Source organism: Gorilla gorilla, chromosome 6 (assembly GCF_029281585.2).
Source record: "Gorilla gorilla gorilla isolate KB3781 chromosome 6, NHGRI_mGorGor1-v2.1_pri, whole genome shotgun sequence".
In the NCBI taxonomy this organism is placed as follows: domain Eukaryota; kingdom Metazoa; phylum Chordata; class Mammalia; order Primates; family Hominidae; genus Gorilla; species Gorilla gorilla.
The window spans coordinates 3056485-3070975 of record NC_073230.2 but is presented as its reverse complement, the minus strand read 5'-3'; positions in this window follow the sequence as shown (position 1 = coordinate 3070975).

Here is a 14491-nt window from a genome sequence, read left to right as displayed (position 1 = left end):
GGCATGGTGGCTCAAGCCTGTAATCCCAGCACATTGGGAGGCCGAGGTGGGTGGATCACGAGGTCAGGAGATCGAGACCATCCTGGCTAACACGGTGAAACCCCATCTCTACTAAAAAATAGAAAAAATTAGCTGGGCGTGGTGGCGCGTGCCTGTAGTCCCAGCTACTCGGGAGGCTGAGGCAGGAGAATAGTGTGAACCCGGGAGGCAGAACTTGCAGTGAGCCAAGATCACGCCACTGCACTCCAGCCTGGGTGACAGAGCGAGACTCTGTCTCAAAAAATAAATAAATAAATAAATGAAAATAAAATTAAAAAAATGATGTGGAGAGGCCAAACCAATGGCTCTTATATCCACGTTCTTTCTTCTAAATGATTTCACCTTAGTTTTGGTCTGCATCTCTAACCATAGCTAGTTGCAGCAGGACTTCTATCTGGCCTTGCTGCTCTCATTTTTGGACCTCCTCACTGAAATCAAATTGATCTTTCTAAAATGCAAACCTGGTCTTAGTATTTTATTACTTAAAACCCATTGGTGGCTTTCCATGATTTATGGAATAAAGTCAAAATTCCTGTTTTTGCCCATGTTTCTGTGTGCCTCTCATCCCTACATTTACTGATTCCTGTGTGCCATAAATTGCCAGTTGTCCAGAGTTCATTCTCTTTTTGTACTTGGGAGGACTTCTGCATCCTGCAACTTTTCCCCTGAAACGTGCTTGGAAAATACCTACTCATTTTTTTTCAGATTCAGGTTAGCTTTTTACTTCAGTTTCTTTTCCTGAAGCTTATACTGACTGCTCCATATGGCTTTGGGGATTAGCTACTCATTCCTTTGTGCCCTTTGTAGATACACATTTATCATGGAGTCTTTTTTTTTTTTTTTTGAGACAGAGTCTCACTCTGTCACCAGGCTGGAGTGCAGTGGTGTGATCTCAGCTCACTGCAACCTTTACCTTCCAGGTTCAACTGATTCTCTTGCCTCAGCCTCCCAAGAAACTACAGGCGTGCACCACCGTGCCCAGCTAATTTTTGTATTTTTAGTAGAGACGGGGTTTCACTATGTTGGCCAGGATGGTCTCGATCTCTTGACCTCGTGATCTGCCCACGATGGCCTCCCAAAGTGCTGGGATTACAGGCATGAACCACCGCTCCCAATCAGTCATGCAGTCTTTATACTTACTTGTTTACTTGCCTGTGAGCTCACTGAATGCAGGGACTATTTCCTTGTTGCTCTAGCACCTACACCAGTACCTGGTATCCAGAAGCTGTATGCTAAATGTTTGTTGAGTGGCTGTTTGACTGAATGATTGTACTCCTAATTAGTAGATAGAAAGCCATGAACTTCCCAGTTCATCATTCTTTGTGCTCAATTCTGGTTTCTTTATTGTGTTCAAAAGAGTTCCTTAGTGACATAAAACTATGGAGCTAGTATGTCAGCTCATTTAAGCAATGATTGGTTTATGTATATAAGAGGCTTCAATAATTATATATTTTTATTTCAGTTTCAATAAATGATCAATTGATTAATTTTCTCTGTTTTGGCTTATTGTTCACATTTAATATCAAATAAAAGTGTTTTACTTAAAATTATTCATGCCAATTATGACAGTTAGGTGAATATTACTTTGACTTACATTCCAGTAGTAGTTTTGGTTGAACCCTGAATATGCTAAGACGTCCCTTTTCTTTTTTCTTATGAACAGGCTACTGTGTTTACATATATTATTAAAATCTTCTTTGAAAATACGAAGAGTGTTACATTTCTTATATTTAGTTCTCTGTGCTTCAGAATTCCTGTGATACTTGCACTTAAGTCCTTCTGAGCAGTTGATGTTGATATTTATGTGGTTAATTTCATGAAACGTGGTGGTTTTCATTTCTATCATTAATTTATACAGGAGATAGACTGTTTTCCAGGTGTAAGCTCAGTCATATAATTAGAAAATTTATAAGCAGAAAGGAGTTATTTGGTCTAACCCATTTATTCTACAGATAGAGAAATTAGAGTCCAGAAACTCTGTCTTCTTTAAAGTCTTACAGGTATTTAAGAAAAAAGAATAGACTTGAGGTTTCTGTGCTCTGAACCCAGTGATCTTGACACTGTAATGATCTTCATCCATATTATTCACAGAAGTAAATATAATCACATATTAAATAAGAAACAAAAATACTAAGGAGATATTATACTGAAAAATGAAATAATATTATCTTAATTATTTTGATCAGATTCAATCTATAGCAGCTTGAAGGCTAATAATTCCAATGATTCTCTGAATAAACCATTTTTCTAATAAGATTACAGGTTTTAGTAATCTAATTATTTTGACTGATGCAAATGTTACCCCGCCAGTCTGAAAAATGTGTTTATTTATATGTCATAAAGAATAATTTATTCCAAAAAGGCTAATTTTCAAAATATATGTATCTTCTGAAACTGTATCTATTTTTTCCCCACGTTTTCTAAATATATTTTAGAGGGCATTTGTAGATTTTCATGGTGCTGGAAAATTAAGGTATAATGGTCTCATGAAGGAGAATAATGTCATTTAGACATTGTAATTTTGGAGGATCACAATACTTTTTGGAATGTGGTTGTTGCAGAACTGGTCACTTATACTAATTATATAATAACATACTATACTAATGCAATAATATACCATATGAAATTATTCAGTGGTAAATTTGTCTTAAATCCTCTAGAATACTGCAAAGAAATAGTTTATATAAGAAAGAGTACCATAGCAGATGTGAACACAATATTTCCTATTTTTTTCTTCTTTTTTATTTTTTTGAAGACAAGTTCTCACTCTGTTGCCCAGACTGGAGTTCAGTGCCATGTTCATAGTTCACTGCAATCTCAAACTCCCAAGCTCAAGTGATCCTCTTGATTCAGCCTCTGAAGTAGCTGTGCCTATAGGTGTGCACCACCACACCGGCTAAGTTTTAAAATTTTTTATAGATATGTTGCCCAAGCTGGTCTCAAATTCTTGAGCTCAAGAGATCTTCTCACCTTGGCCTCCCAGAGTGTTGGGATTACAGGCATGAGCCACCATACTCAGCCAATATTTCTTTTGTAAAAGACATTTTCTAACATACTTCTCATTTTAACTAACATAATATTCAAAGTGTAGATCTGAGAAAGAGATAGTGCCTGCAGATCTGGGATCCTACATGCTAATATTATGGGATGCATTCAGATTTGATCAGCAGATATTCCATTTATTCTAGAACACCACCAGCAGAAGAATGTAATTACGTCTATCACTAAAACTTTGTGTCAATACAGACTACTGTATTTGTTATCATAGATGGTCCTTGGATGGCAGCCTTAAGCAATTTTAAACCTAGACAGGTGATGTACTTTTTCTTCTTGGATAATTTTCATGGTTTTATCTAATTTGGTTGTAACTAATGTGTTTAATATGGCTTGCTTGTTTTTTAAAAAGTTGTTCAGTATCCTTAGAACTCAGTGCTGATTTCTTTTTCTAGCAGGCCTTTTATATAGGACATCTCACTTTCTCCTGGCTCTCTACTACTAGCATGAGGTCTCTGAAAAATCAAGACAGCAAAATAATTTGTTATAGAACAGCCTATGTAGAGGGACAGGGGAGGAGTCATATTCCAAGAGGGAAAGACCTTTGAGCCAGGCTCAATTTGTAGAGGCCGTTGAATGAAAATGAGAGAGAGAGAATGCACACTTTACTGCACTATTAAAGCAAAATTCTGACAATAACTTCTAAAAATGATTCAACTCTTATACACTGAGAATATGACAGACCTTCCAAAAGTATAATTTCTTACATGAACGTCCAGGTATATAAGGAAAAATAACTATTTCATACCAATATCTCCAGCCGCCTTTATTGTTGGTTCACCACATAGGTTTTTATCAGAATCGCAGAACATTAATTTTTTAAATTAGCTACCATTACAACTAGCTTGAGAAGAACTTTCTTTTTAATAATTCGACCCAGATGCATTCTAGATACTCCAGTGTTATGAATCGATGGCTTCATGAGGAGCCGCTGTTGACTCATGCTATCTCTGGACACACTGACAGGAAATGTTTTCTTACACCTGTTTTCCTCCTGCTTTTCCTTGGTAGGACTTAGTTCCTTGGCATAGTTCAGTATCAATGGCAGTCATAGAGAAGTGTTACAGAAACCCAGCTTATTCCAACTTGTGAATTATTTGGCACCCAGGAACCAGGTCTTACAATCTTCAACCCACTTTTTCTTAACATGGCCCCTTTTCTGAAATGTTTATTTATATATGATGTAGGCCTGGGGAAAGGACATGGACTTTCAAAGAAAATATTCTCCAATAGATCTGTCAACTCCAGAGAACCTTCTGACTAAATCTGAAAGAATTCCACTGTGCTCTGATAACATCCTTTAATAATGAAGGAAAAGATATTTTTCCCCCAGGAGGATTTTGTAGTGAAAAGATGGCATAATTTTTTTAAAAATGTTGTTTATAATCTCATTTGTTTTTTCATTTGTGGGGTGTGTCTTAAATCCTAAATGGTACATCCTTTTTAAAATACTTCTAGTAATAAAATGTTTCTGAAGTTATGTTGTAAATATCATTGGACTATGTTTAATAATGTTAAGTTGATCCCACTTCCCCTGAAATTATATACATAAATGCTGAAAGTATAAATTTACATATACAACTTCATGGAACATTTTTCTTCCAAGTGTGCATTTGCTAGAATTTGCATTGAAAGGTTTTGGAAGGAGCCTGTTGGTATGAATCCTGTGTGAGCAACACTCAGATTTGTTGCATACTGAACAGCATGCTAAATCTCACTTCACAATCTTAGATTTCTCATCTACCATCTTGAGCTGAATTTAAAATGTAACTGCAGTTTATTATGTCACCTGTTCGTCAAACACTGATGCAAAGCTTAGTTTTCAGTGTGAAGAACCCATGACTAGAGAAGGGAAGAAGAAAGGGTCAAGCAGACCTCATTAAAGAGTGTATGGGCAAGAAAACACATCAGATGTCTTGATAGGTTTTTTAAAGTCCTGTTAGACTTGTCATGATTTCCAAAACACTAAATGCCATCTAGTATTTTGGACCCTCCAAAATTACAGTAGAATATTATTATGGGTCATCTTAATTGGAAATATACAGGAAAATCCTGATGATTAATGTAGACTAGTGATAGCTCTCACACATTTATATAACCTATGTTGAAAAGAAAGAAGAAAGGCAGGAAGGAAAGAAGGAAAAAGAGCGGAGAGAGAGGAACAAGAAAACACGTGGATTTGTGGAAATGAAAATTTTTAAATTACTAATTTGCAAGAATGGGTAAGAAAAATACCGAGTATGAACATAAATGCTTTCAATTCCGTTTGTCTCTTAATCCTTCTCAGTCCGTGGCCAGTTTTGAAACTTGGTGTAACTTCCTTCCTTTATTCCTCCCTCCCTTGCTCCCTCCATCCCTTCTTGCCAGCCTCCTTCCCTTCCTCTCTCCTTGAGTTTCCTTCTTCTTTCTTGTTCCCTCCCTCCCTCCCTCTCTCTTTTTTCCCCTTAGTTTCCCCGGAAGCACATATACCAGCCATTTGAATGCTTTCTGCTCATAGATACTGCCAAGCCCCCTCACCCAGACTGCTGAATAGATTTGGTAGAATGGAATGAGAAACATAGACTTTGTGTCTGTGGCGGCCACCTCTGATGTTGCAGACTTTTGCCGTGATTATGCACTCCAGCCGAGGGACGCTAGAGAGGTTGAAATTTCAACTGTGGGATTTGCCATTTTGGAATTTGCAGAAACGTACTGGATATGCTAACAGCAGCCTGGCTAGCCTCCACTTCACAAGGAAGTATTTAAATATACACGTGTAATATGAAGAAAATTGCATTAGATCATAAGGGATGAATTATTTTGTAAATGACTATACCATCAAATACCATACCTGATATCAATCATCTTCATCAGACAGTATCTGTGTATGTAAGTAGATAAACAAAAAAGCAGGAGTTTATTTCTCTCTAATGTATCCTTGACTCTCTAGCAGTGACCTCTGAAATGTCTCTTCTGATCCAGACTTGTTTGAATCATGTGCAACATTTTAGATTTGTCTTTTCTCTGCAAGTTTTTTTTGTTAAGTACCATAACATAGTGAACCAAATAGTTTTGCTTGCTTTCTATTGATGACACATGATTTTGGCTTTTATCTTCAGTGGAAAATCAATGTGTCACATGGAGTTCACTAAGAAAAAGGTATGGGGCCTCTTTGTAATTCTTTGTCAGATGATTGCTTTATCTTGATTTATGCCTTCAAACTTTTTCCCATTCAGCAGAAAATATTGTGTCGCTATCTGTGAGAGCAAAGCGATCTATACCAATTTATGCTCTAAGTGTAGCCTCCTTCCAGAACTGCTTATGGAACATATCAACTCACTATAGATTAGGGACATAATGGATTCTTCTTTCTTAAAAGTGACAGATTGACAATTTTAGTTCATATACAAGCTTTTATATTAACATTAAAACAATATTTCTATGTAAAGTAAAATATTGTAGTTGATTATTATTCGAGGGCCTCCCAGAATTTCAAGGTCTGAAAATAAATTCAGTGTTCCTGGTGGTAACAAAATTGCCCCTACTTCCTTGTATCAGGACTGCCATTTGGAACTGCTGGGGAAGCTCTTTTCAGAAATTATTTTCAAAACAGCATTGTTGCCTTTTGCCAAACTGAAATCTGGTTGTAAACTTTTGAAAACTAGTTCCTTGGAATGGAATTCAAGTTGTCTTCTAAGCAATTTTTTTTAACTCAAACATACATTCTATCTTGCTTTATTATGTCACTATTTGTGTAGGAAACATATTTCTATTTTTACCATTTTCAATTTATTTACATTTACATTTACATTTGTGTGTATATATATATACACACATACATACACTTTAAGTTCTGGTATACATTTGCAGAACTTGCAGTTTTGTGAAATAGGTATACATGTGCTGTCGTGGTTTGCTGCACCCATCAACTCGTCATCTACATTAAGTATTTCTCCTAATGCTATCCCTCCTCTTTCCTTCCTACCCACTGACAGGCCCCAGTGTGTGATGTTCCCCTCCCTGTGTCTATGTGTTCTCATTGTTCAACTCCCACTTATGAGTGAGAACATGTGGTGTTTGGTTTTCTGTTCTTGTGATAGTTTGCTGAGAATGATGGTTTCCAGCTTCATCCATGTCTCTGCAAAAGACATTAATCCATCCTTTTTTATAGCTGCATGGTATTCCATGGTGTATATGTGCCACATATTCTTTATCCAGTCTATCATTGATGGGCATTTGGGTTGGTTCCTAGTCTTTGCTCTTGTGAATAGTGCTGCAATAAACATATGTGTGAATGTGTCTTTATAGTAGAATGATTTATAATCCTTTGGATGTGTACCTAGTAATGAGACTGTTAGGTCAAATGATATTTCTAGTTCTGGATCCTTGAGGAATTGCTACACTGTCTTCCACAATGGTTGAACTAATTTACACTCCCACCAACAGTGTAAAAGCATTCCTATTTCTCCACATCCTCTCTAGCACCTGTTGTTTCCTGACTTTTTAATGATTGCCATTCTAACTGGCGCGAGATGGTATCTCATTGGACCAGGGGTGATGAGCTTTTTTTTTTTTTTCTTCGAGACAGCCTCACTCTGTCACCCAGGGTGGAGTGCAGTGGCACAATTTCGGCTCACTGCAACCTCCACCTAATGGGTTCAAGCAATTCTCCTGCCTTAGCCTCTTGAGTAGCTGGGATTACAGATATATACCACCACGCCTGGCTAAAGTTTTTTTGTGTGTTTTTGGTAGAGACAGAGTTTCACCATAGTGGCCAGGCAAGTCTCAAACTCCTGACCTTGTGATCCACTCGCCTTGGCCTCCCAAAGTGATGGGATTACAGGCGTGAGCCACCACGCCCAGCCTATGATGAGCTTTTTCTCATGTGTTTATTGGCCGCATAAATGTCTTCTTTTGAGAAGTGTCTGTTCATATCCTTTTCCCACTTTTTGATGGGGTTGTTTTTTTCTTGTAAATTTGTTTAAGTTCCTTGTAGATTCTGGATATTAGCCCTTTGTTAGATGGATAGATTGCAAAAATTTTCTCCCACTCTGTAGGTTGTGTGTTCACTCCGATGATAGTGTCTTTTGCTGTGCAGAAGCTATCTTTAGTTTAATTAGATCCCATTTCTCAATTTTGGCTTTTGTTGCCACTGCTTTTGGTGTTTTAGTCGTGAAGTCTTTGCCTATGCCTATGTTCTGAATGGTATTGGCTAGGTTGTCTTCTAGAGTTTTTATGGTTTTAGATCTTATGTTTAAGTCTTTAATCCATCTTGAGTTAATTATTTTATAAGGTGTAAGGAAGGGGTCCACTTTCAGCTTTCTTCATTTGGCTAGCCAGTTTTCCCATCACCATTTATTAAATAGTCAATCTTTCCCCATTGTTTGTTTTCGTCAGGTGTGTCAGAGATATGTTGTATATTTCATGGTACAATGCCTTCTGTCAATGGGGAAAAATAACAAGCATATATGGGATGAATGAAGTCTGCTATGGTTAAGGTTGAGAATATTTACTGATCCTTGAGTTCAGTCTCCAGGAATGTTGGAAATAGAGAATGGAGATAATGGAGATAAAGAAAAGTTCTGAAAATGACACTTCCCATAGTGTCAAAATTGTGATCTATTGCAGAATTCTGTGATACATCAAAATCTCTGTTTATACTGAGGTTTGTTATTGTGTATGAGCATATCTTTATCAGGTGTAGGCTATTTCTATACTTTCATGTCTTTAAATCAATGTTTCTATTCACATATGTATATGTGCAAATAGAAGCATGTTAATATTATATATATATTTTCTGTCATTACCATGATTGCTATGATTATCATTAGCATGTATTATTAGTGTGACCGAAGTATCATCAGTATCAGTTTCTTTCTCACTGCAGTGCTCCTGTAATGCTTCATTTCTACAGAGCCAACCTACACCCACCGTTTCCCTGACTATAACTTTACCTAAAGTATAAGCCCTTATAAAGCCATGAAAGCCTACCAAGAATTGTCAAAGAAGCTAGGCAGCAGCCAGGCTCTGCCTTAGGAAAAGATTTTACTTTTTATTATCATGTGCAGTACTTAACTACTTGTTTTGACCTCTAAGATTTTGCTCTCCTATATTTCTATCCCCTGGCTTTCTGATATTTCATGTGATTATATTTGAAATTTTAACCTTGCTTTTCTTTTTGGAATCTCTGATATCTCTGCTGCCACAGGTAATGACAGGTTCCTCTCTAACTGTTGGTGTTATCCCTGGTCAGATTATTACTGATGACAGAAGTAGATGTTTTACGTGGATTCTCTCGATATCAGAAACAAATACAGATATCACAACTCAAAAATGACAGACTGATAACCATTATGAACTTAGATGCAACATTCTTAATACAATATTAGCAAATTGAGTCTAGGAATATTTAAAAATGATAATGTGTTTTAACCAAGTGGGGTTTATCTCAAGTTGGTTTCAACAACTGAAAATCTACCATGCTGACAGAAAAAAGAAAAATCACGTGACACTCTCAATAGATGCAAAAAAGGAATTTACAAAATGTAACACATTTTTTAAATTAAAAACTCCCAGCAAACTGAGGATAGAAAAGTACATTTTCAAACTGATTATGTGTTTACAAAAAATCTATAGCAAACATCTTACTTAAAATGGTGAAAGCCTTAATACTTTCTACATAAGATTATGAAAAATGCAATGATGTCCTCTCTCCCTAGTTCTTTAAAGTATTGCATTCAATATTAAATAAGTGGAAATATATACCAAGTTCATTGATAAATATTTAATACTTATGAGATGATAATTCTCCTGAAATTGATCTCTAGATTCAGTGGAATTCCCATGAAACCTTATAGGTCCTTTTGGATAAATTACAAAACTGATTCTAAAACAGGGAGAAAGAAAGAAGGGAAGGAAGGAGGAATTGACAGAAAGAAGAAAGAAATAAAGAGAAAAGAAAAGAAAATAAGAAATAAGTGACACCCAAGTTGGGAAGAAAGAAAAATACTATTCTCACGTGATGTAAACATATACATAGAAAATCCTTAGGCATCTGCAGAAGTGTGCTAGAGGTATGAAGTGAATTTAACAAAGTTGTAGGATGAAAGATCAATAAATAAAATCAATTGTGTTTCTATACACAATCAACACCAATTAGAAAATAAAATTATGTAAGCAATTTAACTTATAATAGCCTCAAAAATAATAAAATAATTCAGAATAAATTTAATAAAAGGTATGCTGATCCAAAATTTCTAAATCACTAATACGAGAGATTGAATAGGTAGAAATATGTATCAAGTTCATTGGTAAATATACATGTCATACTTATTAGATGATAATTCTTCTGAAACTGATCTCCAGATTTGGCACAATCCCAGTCAAACCTATAGGCCTTTTTGGAGAAATTACAAAGCTGATTCTAATTTTTTTTTTTAAATGCAGAAGTCCTAGAATAGCCAGAGCATGTTTTAGAAAGAAGAATAAAGTTGGAAAACTTTCCAAATTTCAAGACATATTATAAAGCTACACTAAACAGTACAGTAAACTTACTGGCATGAAGAAGACATATATATCAGTGAAACAGAATAAATAATTTAGAAATATATCCTGCCTTACATGGCCAAAGTTGCCAAAATATTTCAATAAGGAAATCAATGTCTTTATAAAGATGGTACTATTAAAATTGGATATTAAATGGAGAATATGAACTTCAGAATTACCTCACACCATATCCTCAAATTAACTCAACATGTATTTTATACATAATGTAAATATAAAATGTATAAAGCTTACTGAATAGGAAAAATTTTTAATAATCTTACTACAGCTAAAAATTTTTTAGATAAGAAAAGGATGGATGAAAATGGAAAAAAATAGTAAGTTGGACTTCATGAAATTAAGACTTTTGCAACTTAAAACATAGCATCAAAAAATGAAAAGGCAAACCACAGATTGGGACAGAATAATTTTAAATATGTCTGATAAAGAACTTTCATCTAGAATGTACACATAACTAAAAAACTAAATAACAAAACACAAATAACTCATTTAACGTAATATTTTGACCTAAATGGGCCAAATATTTGTACAGATATTTTAATTTAAAAAGAGATGATGTCCAATACACAAATGAAAAGATACTTAACGTTACCCGTCATCAGGGAAATGCAAGTTAAAACCACATTGAGGTACCACTGTACACCCACTGGAGTGGCTGACACGAGCAGAACTGACCATACCACATGATGTGAAGAATTGCTATTCACACCTGGCTAGTGGGACTTCAAAATGGTACAGACATTTTGGAAAGCAGTTTGGCAGTTTCTTTTAATGTTAAACTTAGTACTGATCATATAGCCAAATAATTCCACTGCGACTCAAAATAAATAAAAACATATCCGTACCAAGCCTCATCCTTGAAGTTCATAGCAGATGTGTCCATCAACTTGTAAATGGATAAACCAGTTGTAGATGGAGTACCACTCAACAATAAAAAGGAGCAAACTGATACAACAGCAATATAAATGAATATCAAAAGCATTATGCTCAGTGAAAGAAGCTAGACATGAAAGACACCAATGTATCATTCCACTAATAGGATACTCTAGAAAATGCAAACTGTAGAAACAGAAGCAGATTAGTGGTTGCCTGTGTTCAGGAATGGAGAAAAGATCAAATGCAAAACAGCAAAAGAAAACGTTTTGTGATGATGCAGATTTTCTGTATCTTGATCATGATTGTGGTCAAATGATGATATTCATCTGCCATAACCCATTAAATTGCACATTGAAAAGGGTGAATTTTACTGTGTGTACATTATACTTAAATGGAGCTGTAAATATGTTTGGAACTTATCTGTGAACATTAGTTGCAGAGCAGGAGTTACTTTTATAGAGTGGAAATCTGCTGAGTGCCAACTTGAGAAGGGTTGAAAAAAATTAGAACCTTCTTCCAACACATTTCAGTTAGAACACTCTTAGGATGTCGTTACAGCTGCGCTCTATATTGGAGTCTCTGATGAAGTCACATGTCTGACGATCTCAGCATGCCTTTAATCAACAGAATATACACGTGTTTTCTTTTATTACTATAAAGGATATACCAAACAACTTTTTCAAGACTTTACTTCAAAAAGGCACGTAGTTTTGCAACATTTTTGGTAAGTCTTTAATTATTTCAAAATGAAAAATTGAAAATAAAATGCAATTATTTACTCAGGCCCCCCCAAAAAAGGTCTGTACGGGGAATGCATGTGGTGTGTGTGTGTGTGTGTGTGTAAGTGTGTGATTTGAAGAATTGAAAAAATTTTAGTGGGGTTTTGTAGCATCACTTTGATAGCATCCTGTAATTTTGTATTGTGTTTGAAATAAAAATAAAGTGAATACACTGATAAAAGAATTTGAAAAGAATTTGCATTATTGCCTAAATTATGTGTGGTTTCCACAGTGGCATGAATCGAGCATCTTTAACCTACATAACAATATATCAGAAGTATTAGGTAAAAAATAAGTAAACTAGTATAACAAAGTTAAATATTTCTAAAGTAAAATTATAGCTTTATTTTTTTTTCCTGAAATGTTTTGAGGAGATATTTACACCAAAAGATATTATCACTGATCAATGAAACTTTTTCAGAATTTGCTTGTGTCCCACCAATATTTGATTACATAGTGCTTCTGTGAGTTCCATTTCATTAATTTAGCTTTGACAGGAGAGAAGGCAATGGCTCTGCAGCCTCTCTCGGTGTGGCATGATCCTGGTTCCGCTGGCTGATCTCTATTAGAACCATGGCCTTAATCATGCCTTTCATGCTTCTAACTTGATTTGCATTTGTTGTGTGATCCAAATTTATTCTCTCGTTTAGTCACTTCCACCCATAGAAAAGCAGGTCTTTTTCATTTCTCCTTCACCATTGCCCCCATTTTTTCTTTTTGTCCTCCCATGATGAAAAACAAGACAGAAAACAAACTATAACAACAACAGACACCTTTTGTCTGTGGTCACCAATGCATTGTAGCACTAAACTTTGTTCAAAATCTCTAGATCTGACCTCTATATCTGCTGTTCCCAGAGTTTTTCAATGTGTTCTCTAGACTGCTGTGACCCACTGACAGAAAGTCTAGCTATATTTAATTGAAAGTTATTACTGTCTGATATGGTTTGGCTGTGTCCCCACTGAAATCTCATCTTGCACTGTAGCTCCCATAATTCACATGTTGTGGGAGGGACCCAGTGAGAGGTAAGTGGATCATGGGGGCAGTTTTCCCCACACTGTTCTGGTGGTAGTGAATAAGTCTCATGAGATCTGATGGTTTTATAAGGGGAAACCCCTTTCGCCTTTCACTTGGTTCTCATTTGCTGTTTGCCTGCTGCCATGTAAGATGCGCCTTTCGCCTTCTGCCATAACTGTGAGGCCTCCTCAGCCATGTGGAACTGTGAATTCATTAAACCTCTTTTTCTTTATAAATGACCCAGTCTTGGGTATGTCTTTATCAGCAGCATGAAAATTGACTAATACACTCACTGTCCATGAATGATACTCTGTTAGCCCATTTGCATTGTTATAAAGAAATACCTGAGGCTGGGTAATTTATAAAGAAATGCGGTTTATTTGGCTCCTTGTTGTGAAGGCTGTACATGAAGCATAGTACTGGCACCTGCTTCCAGGGAGGGCCTCAGGAACCTTCCAATCATGGTGGAAGGTGAAGGGAAACCAGCATATCACATGGTGAGAGAGGAAGCAAGAGAGACAGGGAGGAGGTGTCAGTCTCTTTTAAACAACCAGATATCGCATGAACTCACAGGGTAAGAACTCATTCATTACCAAGAGGACAGCACCAAGCCATTCAGGAGGCATCTATCTCCAACATTGGGGATCACATTTTAACGTGAGATTTGAAGGGGACAAACATCCAAACTATGTCAGATACCAAAGCTGACAATGCTTAGGATCTTTAGCTGTTCCAGGTTCTGGGAAAAGGGAGAGAGTTAGCTTCCCTCGTCTATGCTGTGCTACTCCATATTATATTAGTAATTATTGTTCTCTAAAGGTTCTTAAAAGCAAATAAACAAATGCAAGGCAAAACATATAAAAGGCAAGGCAAAACATACGAAATGCAAGGCAAATGCATTAAAAAACTTTTGAGTGTTAATACATAGATTTTATTTTATCTTTTTAATTTCTTTTGCTTAACCAAATAGATTATGTAGTTTTGATTAACTGGCCATGAAATAGCTCTGCCTACATAGAATTTCCCATGAATAATTGGTTGTGGAGACTTTTGTGTGTGACCCAAATCCTCCCTCAAAACTGAAGTTTGCCCAGCTATTGGGAGTGTTGGCAAATCATGCCTCTCAGCTGATTCTCTCTAGAATTTATTCTCAGGAGATCTAATTAATAACTTGTCAAGCTGAT